This window comes from Pseudopipra pipra, chromosome 1 (assembly GCF_036250125.1).
Source record: "Pseudopipra pipra isolate bDixPip1 chromosome 1, bDixPip1.hap1, whole genome shotgun sequence".
In the NCBI taxonomy this organism is placed as follows: Eukaryota; Metazoa; Chordata; class Aves; order Passeriformes; family Pipridae; genus Pseudopipra; species Pseudopipra pipra.
In genome coordinates, this window is record NC_087549.1 from 2,590,353 (window position 1) to 2,612,442 (window position 22,090).

The window sequence follows — 22,090 nt, forward strand, 5'->3', positions numbered from 1 at the left end:
AGCGGCTCCCGAGGGGCGGCAGCGGCCGCACCCTGAGGCGGGAGGTGCTGAGAGTGGGAGGTGGGCGGGGCCCATCTGGGCCGTCCCCTCCTCCCATTGGCGGCCGGGTAAAGGGGCGGGACGCCGCCTCTCGATGCACCCTGGGAGTTGTAGTCCACAGTGGCGGCAGGCGGCGGCGGAACTATTGGATGAGGACTACAAGTGTGGGGGAGAGGGGCGGTCACGTGGTGTGGGGCGGGCGGGGCCGCGGCTGTCACGTGATGTTTGGGTGCCGGCGGTGACGGGCGCGCGGCGGCAGGTGAGGGGCGCGCGCCGGGCCGGCCGGGGGGACACGGGACACGGGGACAGACAGACAGACAGACAGACAGGGCTGGGCTGGCACAGGGGCGGTGTGACACGGGGATAGGGTTAGCACAGGGGGTGTGCGACATGGGCACAGGTTTGTGTGTGACCTGGGGACTTGGGGACAGGGCTGGCCTGGCACAGGGGGTGTGACATGGGGACAGGTGTGCGTGTGGCACGGGGACAGGGGTGTGTATGAGAGGGGTGAGTGTGACAGGGGCACATGGGGACAGGTGTGTGTGTGTGTGACCAGGGGACATGGGGGCAGGGCTGGGCTGGCACAGCGGGGGTGTGACATGGAGACAGGTGTGTGTGTGACATAGGGACATGGAGGCAGGGCTGGCCTGGCACCGTATGTGTGACAGGGGGACAGGGCTGGGCTGCACTGAGGGTGTGTGACGTGGGGACAGGTGTGTGTGTGACGTGGGGACAGGTGTGTGTGTGACATGGGGACTTGGGGACAGGGTTGAGCTGGCACTGGAGGTGTGTATGACATGAGGACAGGGCTGGCACAGGTTGTGTCTGGCACAGGGACAGGTGTGTGTGTGTGCCATGGGGACAGGGCTGGGCTGGCACTGTGTGTCTGACATGGGGGATAGGGCTGGCACTGTGTTTGTGTGCGACAATGGGACAGGGCTGGCCTGGCACTGGGTGTAACTTTGTGACAATGGGACAGGACTGGCACAGGGTGCGTGTGTTGTGTGTGACCTGGGGACATGGGGACAGGGCTGGGCTGGCAGTGGGTGTAAGTGTATGACCTGGGGACAGGGCTGGCTCAGGATGTATGTGACATGGGGACACAGGGTGTGTGTGTGGCAATTAGGGACTGTGCCTGCCCTTGCCCAGGGCTGTGTGTGTGACAGTAATTTGGTGGCAGGGCTGGCCTTGCCCAGGGCTGTGAGCAGGGAGGGGCACACATGCCAAGGGTACTGTGTCCCACAGCTGTGTCCCATGTCACCAGTGACCAGATGAAGGTGAGATGTCCCTGCACCCACTTTGCCACTGTCCCACACTTGCTCCACACAATGAAACCCCGATTTATCAATCTCCAGCACAACAACAACGTTGGAAACTGTTCTGTGACTGTTTTGTAATCTCACAGGCTCAGTTTGAACCTCACAGAGGGTATAATGATGTTTATTTACTATTTTTTTCTCACTTCCATGCTGAGTCAGGAAGTTTGAAGCAGTGGGATGGATGTGGAAATACAAGGAGAGGAAGTAAAACCACTTTTAAAAGTACAAAGCACCGCTTTCTGCAGCGGTCCTCGACTGCAGAAACTTTTTTTTTGTTGCTTTTGTACTTTAAAAACTGTTTGTGGTTGGAAGCTTTTCATAAAAGCTCCCCTGAGCTGCGTGGTACAATTAACCTCCGGCATCTGGCACCAGGGTGGACTTTTCCAGGGAAAACCTCCTGTTCCCACAGAACTCGGTGCCTTTGTGTGCAAATCAAAAAGCAGAGGGTTTGGGAAACCTAAAAGCACATTTCATTCTGCCACCAGCACAGTGAAAATGTGCTGCAAAGCCTCTGCTTTTTTGCGTTTGGAGTTTTCCGTGACATTTGGAGCTCGAGGTGGATCCTCATGTCTGGAAGTGCTGTGGAAACAAGCAGTTGTTTGTTTGTAAACCCCGGGATAAGGCAAGCGTGGGGTGGTGGCCTCAAGGGTTGCTTTGTGCTTCATCCTGCTGAATCCTGAATTTTTACTGGCTCTGTAGTGTGGTCTGGGAAGGATTGACTAAAATATGGAGGTTCCTCTCACTCCATTTTTTTTTTTTTAATTCTGTAGCAATAAGGTTTATATTTTATCCAGCATTTATCCCCTTTTCCAGGCTGGTATTTCCCTTTGCAGTGGGGCTGTGAACATTCAGTGTCTCATCCTTCCTTGGTAGTCGCTGTGTTGCTGTGGTCAAGGTGCCAACACAGGTCTTTAAATCACAATGACTTGGGCCAGCTGCTCTCTGACCCCTCAGTGCATTCCTGCCCCACCATCTTCACCAGCTGTGACGTCGTTTTCCAACTCATCTCAACTCCAGGTTGGATTCTAGACTTCTTCTAGGGTACTAATCATGGAATCACAGAATGGTTTGGGTTGGAAGGGACCTTCAAGATCATTTAGTTCCAACCCCCAGCCATGGACAGGGACACCTTCCACTAGCCCAGGTTGCTCCAAGCCCTGTCCAACCTGGCCTGGAACACTTCTAGGGATGGGGCAACCACAGCTTCTCTGGGCAACCTGTGCCAGGGCCTCTCTATCCTCACAGGGAAGAATTTTTTCCTGATATCTAATGTAAATGTACCCTCCTTCAGCTTAAGGTCATTCCCCCTTGTCCTACCACTCCATGCCCTTATGAAAGTTCCCTCTCCATGGTGTGAAGACAGATGGTTCAGATCTTTAAATCCTCAGTGACTCAGGGCAAGTGCTCTCTGACTCCTTGTTTCATTCCTGCACCACCCTCTTCGCCAGCTACAACATCCTTTTCCGTCTCGTCTCATCTCCTAGTTGGTCTCTGGACTTTTTCCAGGGTGCTAAATGTGCTAATTCCCACTTTCCAGTGATCAGCCAAGCAATAAATAACCCCTCTTGCTCTCTCCAAAGCCTCCCACCTTGCTGATTTGTTTGTGTTTATTAATGCAATTAAGACTTAGCCCAACCACCACTGATGAGGCTTTGATGGACATGGGAGAGGCTGAGCAGTGCAGCCACATGTCCTGCTTCCATCCAGGCTCCTGATCTGGATCTCCATCCCTGTTCCCTCCTGACTTGACTCAGAGGGTGGTGAGGCCCTGGCACAGGTTGCCCAGAGAAGCTGTGGCTGCCCCATCCCTAGAAGTGTCCAAGGCCAATTGGACAGGGCTTGGAGCAACCTGGGCTAGTGGAAGGTGTCCCTGTCCATGGCTGGGGGTTGGAACCATTCCATGATTCTATGATTGCACATTATTCAGCTGAGATTCCTACAGAAACTAGAACAGAGATTTCAATACTAAAGTCCTTTATTCCCATCCTCTCTTGTGCAGGAAACGTCATTCCTTTTCTCACAACTCTCTTGATTTATTTTTTTTTGATTAAAAATATTTTAAACCTCTCATCATTTACTCCCCCTCATGCACCTCACAGGTGTGACAGGTCTCCAAGTCTTCTCTGGACCTGGAGAATCTTTACTGGGAGAGGAGGAGAAATAATACTTCTGTGTCTTGAGAAATCTGCACATTGATATTAGAGCACTTCAAATCTAATTAAAAAAGAAAGAAGGAGTCAAGCTTAAAATGAATGAATCTGTGCTTCCCCTTGCTTATAAATATATATATCAAATGGTATTTTGAATTGTTGGTTCTTCAGGGATTTCAGGGATTTTTAAATAGCAAGTGTGAAAGGGTAAATAATATCAAGATAAAAATAATGCTTTCGATTCCCTGCCTGTGCCACGAACACATTCTGCTCCATGGAAATGGAATGAACTGTTGAAAAAAGTCTAATTTACTTTTCCCATCTTTGTTATCCTCCTTCCCACACTTCAGCTGGCTTGGGAAGCGAGGTGGGTTGGTGGATTTTAATGGGCCTTCTGAGAGTTGCTGGTGCTGCAGGAGACCGTGGGAATCCATGACACCAGAGGGTTCTGGGTGGGCAGGAGGAGCCTCTGAGGGTGTTTTATATAGGGTTGGAGTTGTCATCAGGGAAAAGGCCGCTCTGGAAGGGACTTGTGTGTCTGTGTCTGATCCCTGTGAGACTGGATGGATGGATGGATAGATGGATGGATGAATGACTGACTTGGTCCTTCCACATGGTTGGTCATGTGTTTCCACCCGTGGTGTCAATCCAGGCTGGGGGATGAACAGATCAAGAGCAGCCCTGCACAGAAGGACTTGGTGGTGCTGGTGGATGAGAGGCTGGACATGAGCTGACAACGTGCCCTCACAGCCCAGAAACCAGCCATGTCCTGGGCTGCATCCAAAGCTGTGTGGGCAGCAGGAGAGGGAGAGGATTCTGCCCCCCCTACTCTGGTCTGGTGAGACACACCTGGAGCACTGCATCCAGCTCTGGGGTCCCCAGCACAGGAAGGACATGGAGCTTTTGGAGCAAGTCCAGAGGAGGCCACAAACATGATCAGAGGGCTGGAGAACCTCTGCTCTGGATGGGAGAGCTGGGGGTGTTCAGACTGGACAAGAGAAGGCTCCAGGTAGACCTTAGAATCCCTTCCAGTACCTAAAGGGGCTCCAAGAGAGCTGGAGAGGGACTTTGGAAAAGGTCCTGGAGTGACATGGCAAGGGGGAATGGCTTCAAACTGAAGGAGGGTAGATTTAGATTCAATATTAGAAAGAAATTCTTCCCAGTGAGGGTGGGGAGGCCCTGGCACAGGTTTCCCAGAGAAGCTGTGGCTGCCCCATCCCTGGAAGTGTCCAAGGCCAGGTTGGATGGGGCTTGGGGCAACCTGGTCTAGTAGAAAGTGTCTTTGCCCATGGCAGTGGGTTAGAACTGGATGATCTAGGAGGTCTCTTCCCACCCAAACCATTCTCTGACATTAGAGCGTGTGCATTTGCCTACAGCATGATCCATTTGGTCTAAATATACTCCAGCTCCTTAAACATGAGCTTAACTCACAACTCAAGTATTGGGATATGCCTCTGTGGTGGTTCTAGGGGCGGAGGAAATACTGCAACTTGTCCTACAGTGGCATCACCAACCTTTCCAACTCCATTTTATTTTGCAGCAGACTTTTTGACACGTACAAATACAAACTGTGGCCACAAACTTGCTTTGGTGTTAAGATTTGCGAGGTTGAAGGGAAGCTCGTGCCCATCACTTGATGTTGAGTGCCCAGAAAGCTTCCTAGAAAATTTGTGCTCTTTTCCTTCTCCAAAGGAGCTGGAAGTGTGTGTCTTTTGCTGTCAGAAGGGTTATTTGTGGCTTTTAATAATACACTTTATTTCCAAAGGAATATGGGCGAGATAAGAATCCTACTCCCTATTTTTTTTTTCTGCTTGCCTTGCAAACGGTGGCATGGAAGATTAAAATAATGCAAAAGAGTTAAATTAATCTGATTTAACACTTGCAGGGAGGTTTCTATTTAAAACCCTTTTTCTTCATAGTGTCACTAGTCAGGAAATTCAGTAGGCAGGTGCCATCTCTTTGTTGCAGTGCATGGGCACATCCCTGCTTTGCAGTGTTTCTGATGGTGGAAAAAATAGCATTTAACTTAAAAAAAAGGGGCAGGATGGATTTTTTTTTTTCATGCCTATTTTATGTGCAGCTTCATTAAAAAAGCGAAGATTGCACTGGTGATCAGTTGCTTTTTTAAATATATTCTGAAGATTGGTACAAAAAATAAGAACTGGTGTATCAGCAGGTAGTTTTTAATGTTTTTTTTTGCTGGGATGCAGAGCCGTGGGGAAAAACTCTCCCAAGGGCACTTGAGGTGCGTTGGCTGCTCATCTGCTGGGATGCTCCAAGCAAAATCCAGAAAATATTTTCCAGCCTCTCCTTGAATGAAGTCAAACCAGGCTGCAATACCTATAGTTACATTCTTTTAGCAAATTTGCCTTTTTTTTCTAAAATAAATGCTTGTACTGGGTTAGGTGGTGATTTCTTCCCTCTCCCTGTCATCTCTTCCCTAAATAAAAGCAGAAAATAACTGCAAAACGTTTTATGCTCTTCATTGTGTAGTGTTTGTTTTGTTCTTGTCCTCCTCCCCCTGCAAAGCCAGGAGTTGCAAAAATACAATTTTTTTGAGGTTATTGAGGACTTTATTTGTCCTTCCCCTTGCTGTGCACATTTATTGTGATTCTAGTCTTGAATAACTTGGCCATGTATTTTTTTTCCCCTTGTAGGATTCCTCCATCAGCTGGTGCATGGAGTAAAGGAGTGCAGGAGACAGCCGTGCTGTAGGATTTAATCCCAAAGCTGTTGCCATAGTCCTTATTTCTGCAAAATAAAACATTTTCTTCTTCCATGAGAGATTTTGGTCACGCTCATTGCTGAGACTTGTTGCTTTTTTTCCCATTTATAATGAATCTTCTTGTGATGCTTCTGCGTGGAGGAGGGAGGTGCCTCCCTTATTTTCCTACATGTGGAAAAAAAACCAGGCAGATTCGGAGGTGTTGTGACCCAAATTTTTGGTTTAACCCATTTCTTTGCTGTGTGAAATGTCAGAGACTCAAATATGGTATGAGGGAACTCCCAAACCTGCTATTGTGTGGCTGCTTTGTGAAAAATCCCATATGAGCAGATTGCTCAGGAGCCCTGGAATGGAGGCATACGCAGCCAGGAATGCTTTTTTCCTTAATCTTTCTTTCCCTCCCCTTGAAATTCCCATATTATTTGTGGTAGGACAAGGGGGAATGGCTTTAAACTGAAGGAAGGTGGTTTAGATTGGATATTAGGAAGAAATTCTTCCCTGTGAGGGTGGGGAGGTCCTGGCACAGGTTACCCAGAAAAGCTGTGGCTGCCCCATCCCTGGAAGTGTTCCAGGCCAGGCTGGACGGGGCTCTGAGCAACCTGGGCCAGTGGAAGGTGTCCCTGCCCATGGCAGGGGGTGGAATGGGATGATCTTGAAGGTCCCTTTCAACCCAAACCTTTCTGGGATTCTGTGATTTACCAGCATGTGACATCCCTTGACTAAGACCACAGTCCTCATGTGATGGTGGTGCCTGTCCAGCTTGTGTGCCCGAATTTTGAGGTGTCTTAGAGGAGAAAAAGCTCTTGGGTGGTTTGGGGAAGACTTGGATGATGCCTTACTGGGTCTGCAAGCTGTGCAATAGCAGCTTCAAGTTCAGAATTGTAGAATCATGGAATGGCTTGGGTTTGGGATGGGACCTTCAGGATCATCTTGTCCAACCCCCTGCCATGGGCAGGGACACCTTCCACTAGACCAGGTTGCTCCAAAGTCCATCCAACCTGGCCTTGGACACTTCCAGGGATGGGAGGTTTTCAGGACCAGAGGGAGCAGTGGTTGTAACCAACTGTACATAATTGCAATTATGTTTGAGCTGAATTATTAACAAATGCTTTTCAGCATCCCATATTCCAGCCTGAAGATTCTCCTTATGCTCCAAGCTCTTCTAATTTAGGAGAGAGGAGAAAAAATCCCTGCTGTGTATCTGTTTGGAGATGAGGAGGGTCAATGAGGTTGCAGGAATGGTCTGGCTTGCTGGGTAACACCTTGTTCAATAGAACACTGCATATGCCAGATTTTCTTGTGGAAGCTGAACATTTTCAGGTTTTCCTTCTTGCAAAGTGAATCAGGAGCTAAACCTTAATACAGCTTTTCATGTTATTTTTCCCCCACTAAACAACTGATTTGTGATCCCTTGTGACACTATTAGCTTCCTAGGCTCTCATGAGAACCTCCTAATTTCTAAAATACCTGATTTATACAAGTTTAAACACTCTGTTAGATAGCTGGAGATGTGATTCACCTTTCCCAAATGTTTTGATGTCTTCTGTCTTCTGCCTGATGTATTCCCCAGCTGCTCTCTTCCTGAGTGCCTGTTGCTGCTGGAGAGACCCCAATGTCAGTCCCATCAAATGCTCTGCAGGTAGTGGATGGCCAGTCAAAAACTATGAGAAATTAAACTTACAAATATATGTATATTATTAAAAATCAGTTAGTTTCTCTGTTATAGTGCAGAAAGTCATATATATAAAATTCACATATTTAAAATAATAATGGGTGTGGTTTTGTTTGCTTTTATGCCCTGTTGTTGTGGCTTTTGTTTTAGAGAATTGAAAATTCCAGTCTTTGCTGAATGTCCTTTGGATTGGTGCAGGCAGGATCAGGCCATGGTGAACACTCATAACTGTGCCCAACCTCCTGGTGCTCCCCATCCTCTAAAGTAGCATCTCAGGCAGGTTTTAAACTTATCCAGAATTGTAGTGAGGGTGAAAAATCAAGTCACTTTACTAGATCTACTTTTCCTAATGATAAATAAGGAAAAAAAAACCCCAAAATATTAAAATAGTGGTGCTTAAATTATGTTGATGCTACTACATGTTCCTGCTTTGATTTCTCAGTGTCAAGGACCTTCAGCTTCCATTAACAGCAAGTGCTCAAACATGGAAGTAGGTGGCAAAATGTGGGTGTTGAAGCCCCAGAAGTGCTGTCCTAAGGTTTTTTGACACATTTTAGAGAGCAACTGTGTGCTTTGCAAAGCCCTCTTGAGTATTGATTGTGGAAGTTTCATAGGTTTGGGTTGTTCTTCTAAAAATATATTGGATTCCAGTCCTTGCCAAGTGCCCAAACTGGTCCCTTGGAGAGGCACATGGTGTGAAGAGGACTGTGGTATTGGAGTAAACCAGGATGCCTTTGAATTTGAAAAAGCAAATTGACAGTGTTGCTGCAGATATTTTACTGATGAACATCTTTAGAGCCTCAAGCAGATGTGTTTCATAGAATCCTAGAATGGTTTGGTTTGGAAAAGATCTTTAAGATCATCTCGTTCCAACCCGTGCCATGGGCAGGGACGCCTCCCGCTAGCCCAGGTTGCTCAGGGCACCATCCAGCCTGGCCTTGAACATTTCCAGGGATGGGGCATCCACAACTTCTCTGGTTTCTTCTCCTTTGACCCAAACACGGGGCAACGGAAGAGACTTCAATTCAGTGTTGTTTTTTATTTCCCCTTGTGGAAGTACTTACAGTTTAATTGCCAGCATCCCCTTCCCCTGTGCATGGAAACCAAGGTCTGCTTTTTCTTTTCTTTTTTTTTTTTTCCTGCTTTCCTTGCACATTATTCAGATGTACCTTTGTTTCCTTTCATATATAGAGATGTCCCACAGGCTCTGAGGTCTGCAGGCTTGACCCTTGTCTCCTTGGCCAGTTTCTTTCCTACTGCACTGTGCTTGTCATCCTTTTAAAAATTAATTAAAATTTCATATAATCTCATACTTGGAAGCAGAGCTGTGTGTCCTCCTGTTTGTGAGGCATTTGGACACAGAATATAAAGAGAGCGTGCAGAAAGCAGTCTGGAGGTCCTCCTGTCTTCAGGGCACTCCCCTCACCTTTGGCTCCTGGTAAGACCAGAAAGAGCTTTTGTGTTTTCCTTGATGGTTTCTTCATGACTTCTTCAGCCCCATCAGGCTGCAAGACCCTCCTGCTGGTAGGGTTTGGCTTTTGCTGCTTTTCTTTGCCAGCAGAAAGGACATTCCTTTTCAAAATCTGTGGTTCTTCCCAGGTCAGGGCAAAAATCTAATTCCTTGGAAGCAAGGGGTAGTTTTTGGGGTAAGGTGATGAGTGGTCTCCACTGATCTTTTACTTGCAGATCATAGAATGGTTTTGGTTGCAAGGGACTTTTCAGACCGTCTCATTCCAACCCTCTGCCATGGGCAGGGACACCTTCCACTATTCCAGATTGCTCCAAGCCCCATCCAACCTGGCTTTGAACACTTCCAGGAATGGGAGCCCCTTGGCTACCTCCCTCTACAACAGCTTTGGTGGAGGGAGACTTATGGACCTGATGTCCTTCTTGCTCCTGTCCCACACCCCAGAGAGGCAAATAGTTGTCATGAGTGGGTGTTATCTCAATGGACCTTATCTCAAAGCCCACCAGCTCCGTGATAAAGCCCTTGTAGTTGAAGTAATGTCCTCTGGTGGTTCACCACACTCCATTTCCATTAACTTACCATCCTGGGCAGACTGAGGCTGGTTATTTTGGCTGCCTGGATCACTTTGCAGTTTCTAAGCAGACAAGGGTGACCTTGCACTTGCTGATTTGGTTGCTCCGATGCCGTCTCCCCACGCGGCATCTCATAAATAGCTCCACTTCTCAGCTTCATTTCCCAGACCTGTTCACACCTTGCCAAAAATAATTACAACCTCTGAGACTGGGGTTTACTGGGCGAGGGGGGAGGAGGGCGTAGAAAAACCTGCAATCCATGTTTTTTCTTGCACTGTTGTCATCAACGTGGTGCTGCCGGTGGGATCGGGATCTCCCTTCTGGGGCGTGAATCAGGCTGTGCTGGTGTTCACCCAGTGTCACTCCCACTCTGAGCACGAGGTTTCTTTCACAGAATCAGCTGGGTTGGAAAAGACCTCTGAGACCATCGAGTCCAACCTTTGACCCAGCCCCACCTTGGCACCCAGCCCATGGCACTGAGTGCCACTCCCAGGCTCTGCTTCAACACCTCCAGGGACGGTGACTCCTCCACCTCCCTGGGCAGCCCATTCCAAGGTCTGATCCCTCTCTCTGTGAAGAGACCATCTGAAATTCAGCATGATGTTCAGCAGCATCTTAAATTCACATCCCAGGCGATGCCTCCCTCACCTTTATTGCCTCTTAATGTGTTTTCCCACATCTCGTGCTCGGATAAACCTCCCGCTTTCCTTGGCGGTAAAACTGGCTCTTCCTGCGACCTTCCTCCTTCACTTGCTGCATTCCTCCGTCCTCCATCCAGACATTTTCTGCTTCTTGCCATGTTTTTTTAGCTCCTTGGAGGTCCTGGAGAGGCGGGTGGATGCCACCACTCCCGATTTTGCTGGTGGTCATGCGTGGAGCCGGTGAGGAAAGGCAGGAATATTTTTAGTGTGCTCCGCTCAGGGGGCCGCCCACAGCCCAGCATTAAAATAATAGCGGGGACAGTGGGGAAAGCTCTGCAGCAAAATGTTGAGATGCAAATTGCCATCCTAAGAGCAAACCTCAGGGTGATTTTTGGCAGTGCTTCCAAGGCTGTGTTTGGAATAAAGATTACAGTGAGGGATCTCGCCCGCGGGGCGCGCTCGGCTCATTTATCCTGGAGCTCAGCAGAGCTGGGAATTCAGTGTTGGGAGCCAACAGGGTGAAACGTGTGCACCTTTAAAAAGGTATTAGATTAGCATTGGCGAAACAAAATGTCACGTCACCTCTGTAGCTTAAATTTCCAGGGTTGCAGGAGCAATAAATTCAGTTGGATTTCATTTGCAAGTGGTTCCTGGGTGCTTTCCAAGGAAGAGGTGGCTCTGGTGGCTGTAGAGATGGTTTGGGAGGTTTTGAGGCATTATCTGAGAAAAAATGAGATCGTGCCAGATGATTCTGTGCTGCTTTGACTTTTCAAGTTGGTGATGGACAAGTTGGCTGTTGGAGACCTTGAAATAAGAAATCAGTAAAATATAAATTCCTTTTTTGTTGTTGTTTTATTGTCATGGTACAACTTCTTGTGAGCTTTGGAGTTTGTTTGGGTTTTTTTTAGCTCTTGGATGCTGTTACAAATTTATACCTTTTGGAGGCTGGAGAGGGATGATTTTGAGTGGAAATAAAAGTAGTTAGCAGCTAATTTTTCATTCTTTCAATGGAGCATGGAAGAAGCAGGTGGCTGAGACTTTGTGGGAACACATTCTGACTTCGATACGAGTTTGTGTTGATCAGATCTTAATTCACTTGTATCCTTTAACTGTACATTCCAACAGCAAAAGACTTTTAAATATCAAATTTTGAGGATGTTCTCTGCCAAAACTGCATGCTTTAAGTGCAGATCCTGTTGGCAGGAATCTCAGGAGCTGTTGACTGCCCTCCTTTGTATCCCCATCCTCCCTCGCCTGGTTATTCCCTCCTTAAAAGTCAAACAGCAGTTGATAAAATAACAGAGCTCATGAGTGTGTAGCCCTGTGAAGATCAGTGTGTCCCTCTTGGATCTCACCAGAGCTGAGGGAGTAAAAGAAAAACATCTTCCTAGTTTGGTTCAGGCATATCTTGGATCCTCTTTGTCCTTTGCTGCTTCCTGCACCTCTCTGGCATTAAATCCAAGCTGCTGGTTCTTCCAGAGCCCTTCTCGTGCTGCCTTGTGCTTCATTGGGATCTTGATTCTTCCCTCTGGCATCACAAAACTCAGTTCTTGACCTTGAAATGCTCCAAGTCTCCATCCCTCCATTCTTCCCTCTTGAGGCTCTCACCCACGAACATTTGTAGGGATGCTCCTAATTTTCCTTGTTCTTTGGTGGTATATCTTCAGGGAACCTCACAGATGACTGTCATGCCACTGTTTCTGTCTTTCCAAATATTTCCCATCTAATCTACATTCAACATTTTCTGCACTCAATCTCCTATTTTAAATTCTTTAACTCAGGAATTATCTCCTTACTCTGTGTTTATACAGCATTTAATGTGATGCAGATGTGATTCCAAAGCGATGCCTTTGATAATACCTTTAAAATTGTTGTTTTGGTAGTTAACAATCTTGAGAATGATGTCATTATCTATTTTTATATATATATATATATATATATATGTTTGTATGTATGTATATGGTGTCTCCAGGGACAAAAGTTAAGATATTGCTGCCTGTTAACATTTAAAAATCTCACAAATAAGAAAAAATAATAAAAAACCCACATATTTTTTCTGGCCCTACCTTGTCTCCTTTGCTGGTTATGACACCAGCTGCTTTGTGTGGGGAGACTGAAATGATGAACTCTGATCTCACCAGGTAAGAAATATTTTTGTAAAGCTGTGCATTTAGACTAATTCTGTCTGCTGTACAGTGTGCTGAGGATTTGTGATCCTCAGCAGGCATTTGACAGATCTTAACTAGTTCTGCTCTGTCTTGTCAATCAAAATTAAACGCCCACCTCACTCCTTCCTACTTTCTCTCTCTTCCAGCCTTTTTATTTAGGTTGGTCATTAAAATTGCTCATAACCATAGAAACGAGGAAAACCCGCCCCTTACTTTCCAGCTTTTTAGTGTGATATTCCTGTACTGACATCATGTGAGTTATATCCACCAGGGCTTAAAAAAACCCCTAAAACCCCAAAACCTGCAAGTGGGCAGAGCTGTCATGAATTCCTCCCTGGAAAGGAGTTGTTTCTGCGGGTGCCAGCCAAGGATCGTGTCCCTCTTGCATTCCTGAGTGGAGGATGCCGAGAGGGACACGGAGCAGAGATCCTGCTGTGGAGAAACCACCAGAGAAAGGGTTGGAGAGGGAAACAGATCTGTGGGATGGACGTGGTGGGAGGATAAGGAGAAGATGGGGCAGTGAGAAGTCATGGACACGACGTAGCACATGTTGATCATTTCAGTATTGGTTTTCATCCTCCCAGGTGTGCTCTGGAAGATGGGCATAATATGGATATTTCTGGAATGCTGGACAACCAGGTTTCTCTTCTTAAGGACCTGAATCCTCACTTGGCAGGATGGGCTGTTTCATGGCTTAGCTTTTTCTGAAAAATGTAAATGATTACTGATTTTTTTGCTTGTACAGGCAGTTTAAAAACACTTGACCCAAGGCTACATGAGGGTGATAGAAACTCTTCCCTTAGGAGCCATGAACAACCTGAGATTTCAGTGCTGGACTCTGTGTGCTGGAAAAATAATGCTGTTCTCATTTGGAGCAGGGTTGCTCCAGGTGAGATCACTTGAGACAAATCAAATTTCCTCTCCCCCCCCACACCCAGCTTAAATTGCAATGGATCACCTGAGCATTACTTTTGGTTGGGATTTTTTTACAAATGGAAGGAATAATCCATCTGATTAAAAGAGTTAACTGCAGCTCCCAGCATTGCTCTACATAACTTGCTGAATTTTTCTCCTTTGATGAATTCTGGGAACTTGGTGGAACATGGGAAGCAATACGGGGGGTCAAGGAGTGACTTTCCCGCGTAGGTGGTGGCAGGGCTGGAGGGCTGGAGCGCTGAGCAGCCTGGTCTAGTGGAAGGTGTCCCTGTCCATGGAACAAGATGAACTTTAAGTTCCCTTCTAACCCAGGCCACTCTAGGATTATGTGATTCTATGATCCTCTGCTGCTTGTGCTGTTCTGGGACCTCAGAACATGCTGAGATGTGACACTCATCAGACAAGGGGACTGAGCACTCTTACACTAGAGCAGGTTGATATATCTCCTGCTTTTACATTTCTCTAACTGATTTCCAAAAGAAAACCAAAATGCATCCACAAAACCCAGAAATAAACCCTCCCAAGACTGTTGGATGTCAATACATAGACTTTGTTGAGCTGCCAATGTTTAGATGTCACCCAGTAGATTGGTCCTTCATATCTTTAGATCATGGAATCCTGAAATGGTTTGGGTTGGAAGGAAACTTAAAGTTCTTCTTGTTCCACCAGAGACACCTTCCACTCTCTCAGGCTGTTCCAAGCCCTGTCCGACCTGACCTTGAACATTTCCAGGTGTGTGTTAGAGGAGGAATAGGATTTGTACAAGGAGTCCTCCCTCTCTGTGGTGATGGTGCACACTCTTTATATGTACAGTGATTACAGAGAGGGAAAGCTGCCTCCTTGAGAAATCACACCGTGTCTGGATGTTTGGAAGGTCTCCAGGATGGAGATGTGGATTGTTCCTGGGTTAGCTGGATGTGGGAGTTTCATCACTCTCTCTAGAGCAAAGTTTATCTCTTGGGAAAGGGAATTTTGACCTTTGGCCAGAGAAATAATGAGGAAGAAGGGATGTGTGTGATGTAGTTGGAGAAGGTGTTGCTGAGCAACATCTTAAAATTTAAAGGTCTTACTTATTTACCCCGTCTTTGAAAGCCGGTGCCGGGTGCTGTACTTTAACTTAAAGGCTCTTAATGATTATTTTTCCCCCTGTGTTGGAGCTTCTGCCCTTGGCTTTTGAGGGTGTTGAAATAGGTTGTGTTCATCAAAGAGGAGGAAAGGGTAATTGGGTGGTTTTTCTCAGAGTATGAAAGCTCAGGGCAGGAGCTCCTTCTTTTGCTGCTCTCTCCAGCCCCAGTGTCATCCCATGTAATTTAACTTTCTCCACCATCCCATCACAAGGAGGGATTAGAAAGCTTTAATCATTAGTCTGGGAGGCTGAGTCTTGTGTGATGATGCTCCTCCTGCTTATAACAAGCCAAAAATATCAGCAGTTTGATTAAAACACCTTCTTTGAGGAATAATTGTCTGTAATAATACTTTTATTTCCTAACTTTACACAGTGTAAAAGGACCTCTACCTGAGTTGCCTAAGCCATTCTTTTTCTTCTTTTCTATTTTATTTTTTTATTAAAGCATAATAAACTACATTAAAAGCATCTTAAATTCCTTCTGAAACATTAGGTTCCAAATTTGGACCAATAAAAAAAAAAAAGGATGATGAAAGTGTGTGTGGGAAATGGGTTTATTATATCATTAGAGTCTCCAGAGTTATCTGAGGTATTGGATCCTTATGGATGCTGTTCCTGAGGAGAGGAAACGGCCTCAAGTTGCACCAGGGGAGGTTTAGGTTGGATATGAGAAAAATTTATTCATGGAAAGGGTGATCAAGCATTGGAACAGGTTGCCCAGGGAAGTGGTGGAATCACCATCCCTGGGAATGTTGAAAAGTCCAGTGTTGGGTCCACTTGGTTGTCCCAGTTGTGTGATTCCATCTTAGCAATCCCTTTAGATGCACAGCCTTTCTTTTTGTAGGAAATGTAGGAAAAAATGCTGACAGATCCTTTTAACTGCCTAATACGGAATATAAAATATGAGAACACAAAGCAGGGGGAAATGACAATGATGTGAAATCATGAATTGCAGAAAATTAAAATTACTTGCTGTGTTTCACTGGGCATCCCCTAATGTTTGCACCCTGAAATTAAAAGGAAGAGGTGGGGTGTTTTTGTTTTCTTTTTCTCTGCTTGTGTTACATTGTCAACAGACATTGTGCAGGCCAAAAGCAAAGCTTGCCTAATATATGTATACGTTTCTTTAACAAATTCACGAGGTGTGAAAACTCCCAAAGGCAGTTGAATCTAAAGACTAAACCTCAGTCTTGGGAATCCCTGAGCTTCAGACTGGAGGAAACAGAGCAGACAAAGGCCTCTGTGTGGTTTTCACTTCTGATTTTCCTTTTTTTTTACTCTTTTTACCTGAACAGAGACAACACTGCTGAGCTGGGCCTGTGCTCTGTTGGGTTTTTGCTGCGCAGTGCTGAACGAGCAGCTCCACAACACAAGGGAGTAAAATTACGGGTGAGAGATATTTGCTGTTTTCTTTCCTTGATAACCCTTCTCGTTTCAGGGCTTTTTGAAATTTGATTTTGGTTGTTTGTCTCCGTATCTCTTCATCTCATTGGAGGTGATGTTGAGTGTTGTAGACCCAACCTCTGGGGTGGGTGTGTAGGAACGTTGTGGGCTCGGCGCTGGCAGGTGTTCACCTCTGGATGGTGTTTCCTTGTTTTGACAGATTAATAAGGGGTCTTCTCCACCCAAATTCTTCCCCTGGGTCCTGACCTTGCCTGGTCATTAAGCTCTGAGATGTCCTACGCTCATGGTGTGTTGACTTTGAGTTGGGCTTTCTGGCCAGAGCGTTCCCGGGTGTTCTCTGCTGGGAACAGATGGTCAGTGAAAGTCCCATTTTTCAAGGTGTAACAGGCTGTGTCTGGAAAACCTATGGAGTTCTTTAACAGCAGAAATAGTTTTCCTAAGCTGCATCTGTTTTTCTCACCTGGAATATCGTTAAGGGTCATTTGTATCATGCCAAGAATAGTTGTTTCATGTCCTCCAGCTTAATAGGAGGAAATAAGTCTTTCCTTGGGTATTTTTTGGCTTGGTATCTGTTCCTCCTTTTAGAATGTTATTCTAGAATTTGAAAACACAAAGGGTTTTATATATTTATCTGAATCAATTAGTTATCTTTATTTATTGAAGAAATCTTGGAAACAAGTCCCTAAGAAGTTTTTTTTTAATTTTTTTTTTTTAATTTTTCTACCTCGATTTCCACAGCCTGTGGAGCACTGGCGTGTTCCAGCCCTGTTTCATAGACACAGCTAAAGAGATTTGTAATATTCAGTAAATAATATGCATAAATGATGCCTATTAATGTTCTGAGTAATTACCAACAACAGAGTAAATATGAGGTTAATGAGATTAACAGGAAAGAGGAACATAAGCCTTGACTGCACCTCCCTGTGGCCCCAGAGCTCGTGGTGGCCCCGTTTCTGTTGACAAGCCCAGCATGGCTGTGGATGCAGCAGTGCTTTTGCTGCTGTTCCCCATACAGGGCTTAATGAGTTCCTACTGCTGGCATTTTTCTTTAAATGCTGTATAATGTTATTAAATCCCACTCCTTGCAAGCGGATTTGAGCTATTATTTTGAAAATACATCTTTATTTGTGGCTTTTTTTCCCCTATTTGTTACTAGTGCTGGGGCTCAGTGATAAGGCCTTGCCTTCTGAAGTCTTTTCCCAGACATCTGATGCCCTCCGAGGTGTCTCCTCAAGGCCACCAGAGGAATTGGCCCAAGTCTTTTCTGACAAACATGTTGCTATCAGAATATTGTACTCAGAAATACATTGACATTTAACCCTTATTTTCTCATCTCAAGCTCCATCCTGACTTGATTCCATGTGTTCTTTACCTTTTTCCCTCCAAGTTCTCTCCAGCACATGCTTTCCATTAAATATTGCAGGGAGAGGAAAATTCAATTTCCAAGCAAAACATGATTTTTCTTTTCTACTCTAGTATGTCTCAAGCCGTCTCTCTTTTCCAGGTTAGTGGGTTTGCTGCTCTCTGTCCATCATCCTCTGGTATCTTCTGCCAGTCTTCAATGTTTTTTCGATGCCACTACCTCATAATTGTTTATTTGAGTTTTCTCCACCCAAAACTGCATCTGCGTGGTTGACTCAAAGCCGCAGGCACCGACTCCCCTTGCTGGTCTCTCGACAAACTGCAGCCTATTTTTTTTTTTCTATTTTAAATGAAAATGCCTCACTGAGAAACCTATTTCGTTTACTCAAGATAAATGTTGTACTTATGGCTCTGGCTTTTCTTTTTATGGCTGTTCTGATTAAACCATGAACCTTCAATGTAAACAATTCAGGTAGAGTATGGGCACTGCATATTGCCTAAATGAATTATTCACCTCTTAGCTTTTGTTTTCATTTCTTGGGTATTTGGTTTTCCTTTTTTTGTTTTATTTTGTTATTTTTTTTAATTTATTTTATTATTGGAAGTTATTTTCCTCCTGTTTCAATTTCGTAGGGCAGTGATTTCTCTCTTCTTTCATTTCTTTTGTGTTTTGGTGTGAGGTTGACTGGTTAAGGGATCAGGAACACAAGTTGTGTTCTCCTCTGTCCTCCCAGATGCAGGGAATGATGAGGGGAAAACCAGGAAAAGCCAGGATATCAATTCCTTGCTCCTAGTCTGGTGTTGCCAGCAGAATTTTTGGGTTTTTGACCATGGGTCGTTTACACCACACCAGGTCTTCTGGTGACACGTGGGTTACACCAGTCTCGAAGGGAACAAGGATCTTTGCACGGGAGTTATCAGGGCTCATGGAAAGAGATTTAAATTAGATTTGAAGGGGAAAAGGGATAAAATCAGGCTTGCTGGAGATAAGCCTGGAGGTGGAATGTCAGTGTTGGAGGGATGGTGGGCTAGAGACGTCCTTTGTTCTGCCAAGTGCAGGTAGGAGATGGATATCCATGTGGAGATCCAAGCACACTGAGGATGCTAATGTGTTAGAAACCATGGAAAAGCCTGAGAGTGGTCATGTAGGAATTAGGGCTTCTTCCCCCCAAAGCAGTGGGATCAATAGCCCAACTACACCAATGCCCACAGCACGGGCAGCAAACAGGAGGAGCTGGAAATCTGTGACATATTTGTCATCACAGAAACAGTGGGATGACAAGTGCAACTGGAGTGGTGAACCTTCAGAGGGGACAGGGAAAGAAGGAGAGCTGGTGGGATGGTGTGTTAGGGAGTGTTTTCATCGTCTGGAGCTTGATGTTGACAGAAGGGCTGAGTGTTTATGGATCAGAATCAAGAGAAAGGCCAACAAGGCAGATATCTTGGGATTTTGTTATAGAGCACCCAACCAGGATGAAGAGATGGATGAATTATTCTATAAGTAGCTGGGAGAAGCCTCGTGATCGCTGGCCTTTGTTCTCGTGGGGGACTTCAACTGACCAGGTGTTTGCTGGAAATACAACACACAAGAGAGGAAACAGGGCAGGAGGTTCCTGGAATGTGTGGAAGAGAATTCCATAGCACAGCTGAGGGAGCCAGCAAGGGAAAGCACCCACTGGATCTGTTTTTTGGGAACAGGGAAGGACTTCTGGGTGATGTGATGGTCAGAGGTCGTTTTGGGCATAGTGATTGCAAAATGATAAGAGTTTTTGGTTCTTGGACAAACAACGGTGTCTCAGAACTTAACTTGGACTTCTGTAGGGCAGTCTTTGGTCTCTTTAGGAGACTGGTTGAGGCAGTCCCTTGGGAGGCAGTCCTGAGGGCAAAGGAGTGTAGGAAGGCTGGATGTGCTTTGAGAAGGAAATCTTAAGGGTCCAGGAGCAGGACACCCCTATGTACCAAGAGACAAGCTGGCAAGAAAGAAGACCAGCCTAGTTTAAGAGAGTTTTGGGTGGAATTAAAGGACAAAGGGAGAGTTTATGACCTTTGTAAGAAGAGGAGGCAGCTCAGGATATCTACAAGGATATTGTGAGGATATGCAGGGAGAAAATTAGAAAGGCCAAAGCCCAACTAGAAGTTAATCTGGCTACTGCCATAAAGGACAATAAAAAATGTTTCTATAAATACATCAACAACAAAAGGAGGGTGAAGGAGAATCTTCATCCTTTATTGGCTGTGAGGAGTAACTCAGTGAAAAGGCTGAGGTACTTAATGCCTCCTTTGCCTTGGTATTTAATAGTAAGACCAAGTTGTTCTTGGGGTACCCAGGCCGTGAATCAGAAGTCAGGGATGGGGAACCAAAGGAAGGCCCCCTAATCCAAGGGGAAATGGTCAGTGACCTGCTGCACCACTGACATACACACAAGTCTCTGGGGCCTGGTGGGATCATAGAATCATACAACGGTTTGGGCTGGAAGGGACCTTTAAGGGTCATGTAGTCCAAGCCCCTGCCATAAGGCTTCCATTAGATGAGGTTGCTCTGGAGTGCATCCAACCTGACCTTGAATATTTCCAGGGATGGGGCATCTACCAACTCTCTGGGCAACCTGGTCCAGGGATTCACCAACTTCATTGTAAAAAAATGTCTTCCTTTGAAACTAAGATATGGGATTTTGATGGGAACAGTTCCTCCCTTGCCCTGTGAAGACATAACAAAGAGCAGTCTCAGGGAGAAGAAAGTAGATCTTGAGTTTTCCTAGTGGGATGATCTCCCTTTTTCTCTGTCATCATTGCAATTGGTAACTGGGAGAGCAGTCGAACTCGGGGTTGTGTCTCTGTGGCTGTGGCCATGAGTCCCGTTCCTGGTCAGTGTGCAGGGAAGTTGTGCTGATCCTTCCAGAGGTTGCAGTGTAGCTGGCCAGAGGCTGCTGAGCTGCAGGACAGCAAGACCTCCATAAAGGAACATGTTAAATCCCAACACGATTGCTCATAGTTTCATTTTGATCTCTTTGGAAGTAGAAAAGTGATGGAAACACCAAATGTGTCTTTGTGAGTGCAAGGGAGGGAGTCACACACATATCCCGTGTGAGGGCTCAGCCTGCTGCAGCACGTTACTGAGCACTTAAAATTTCACAAGAGATATTAAGACTTGAGAAATCTATTTTGCTGCCTTGTAAGTGTGTGATTAAACCTTCCTCATTTCCTTCTCTTTCACTGTGGGAATCTTTTAAGTCGTTGTGCTTGTTTTCTTTAGGCATTGCATTGGAAGCAAAGAGTGGCTTCCTTATTTATTTATTTATTTTTGGAGCTCACTCCTCTCTGCCTGTTTTATGCAAAAGCACTTTAATTGATCTTGCAGACGGTCGAGGAGGGGACAAAGAGAAGGAAATATTTAATGCAGTGTATAATTCTTTCTGGTTTTGCCTCAAAATAAAAAGCCACTTTGCAGGGATTTATGTATCTAAACACAGTTTATGCAGAGGGTGCAGCTCTGTTTTATCTGCCCACTGCAACAGGCTGATGCAAAGAAATCAATGGTATGAACTGGTTCAGGGTAGCTCCCAAACTCTTCCAGTCATAAACACAGTGCCAGTTTCTTGCCACCTGAAGTGTAATTGTCGTATCTTTTTGAGAAATATTTGTGATTTTCTTTTGTGTTTTAATTTAGTCTCCTTGAACATTAAAAATTCAAATGATGCAAGTCCATTCCTTGCTATGCTCTGTTGAAGCACAATAACATCCCGTTCAGCCAGGAGTCTTTCCTATGCATTTTGCAGCTCTGGGATGCTTTGGATGCAGGTGAGAGGGCTGTGACTTGTCTTTAATTCTCCTGGATACACACTGCTGCATTCCAGAGCTGATTCAAACCTGGCAGTTGAACACAGATTGCCTGAATTGCAAAGCACCACTACAGTGTTAACACCTCCCTCTTGTCTATTTAAGGTGGAACAACTGGGAGGATTCGATGCTGTTGTTCACTTACCTTCGAGGTTTGAGATCAGAATGTCTTTGATCTGCACATGCTGGCTTGAGTCAGGAATATCTGTGGGCTGGAATGACCTTGCTTTGGCTCCATCATAGTCAAAGGTCAAGTTAAACTGTGTGTATCAGGTCCTGCTCCATGTTTGGGATTTGTTGTGGCTGAGATATGGAATAAACACGTGGGTTAATGCACATCTCCTTGGTTTGCTCCTTCAATACTAAAGATTTCTGGGGATATCTGGACGTGGCCTGCAAGAGGCAGCTGAGAGGCTGTCTGAAAGCTCTCCCTAAAACAGTGACCTGTGTCCATCATGGTGAGTTCAACCATAGAATCCATAAGGTTGGAAAAGACCCCTAAGATCATTCAGGTAAACAATTAACCCAGCACTGCCAGCTCCACCATTAACTGTGTCCCTAAGGATCTCTATCCAGCTGAAGCCATAGTGTGATGCAGGTGTATGGCAGGATGCCATGGGAATGATGGAGAAAGGACCAAGCTTCAACATCCCATCAGAAACCTCTTCCCT

At 45.6% G+C, this 22,090-nt stretch overlaps 1 protein-coding gene across 4 annotated transcripts in view; it reads left to right on the forward strand.

Moving 5' to 3' along the window:
- The first annotated feature begins 224 nt into the window (after positions 1-224).
- TSNARE1 (t-SNARE domain containing 1) overlaps positions 225-22,090 on the forward strand; it is a 469,040-nt gene continuing 447,174 nt past the window's right edge. For 3 of the 4 annotated variants that reach the window (XM_064642873.1, XM_064642791.1, XM_064642632.1), the window contains exons 1-2: positions 237-298; positions 16,112-16,205. The gene's annotated coding sequence lies outside the window, so the exon portion shown is untranslated. Of the gene's footprint in view, positions 299-16,111; positions 16,206-22,090 lie in introns of all 4 variants that reach the window. The other variant, XM_064642560.1, reaches the window with a different exon arrangement.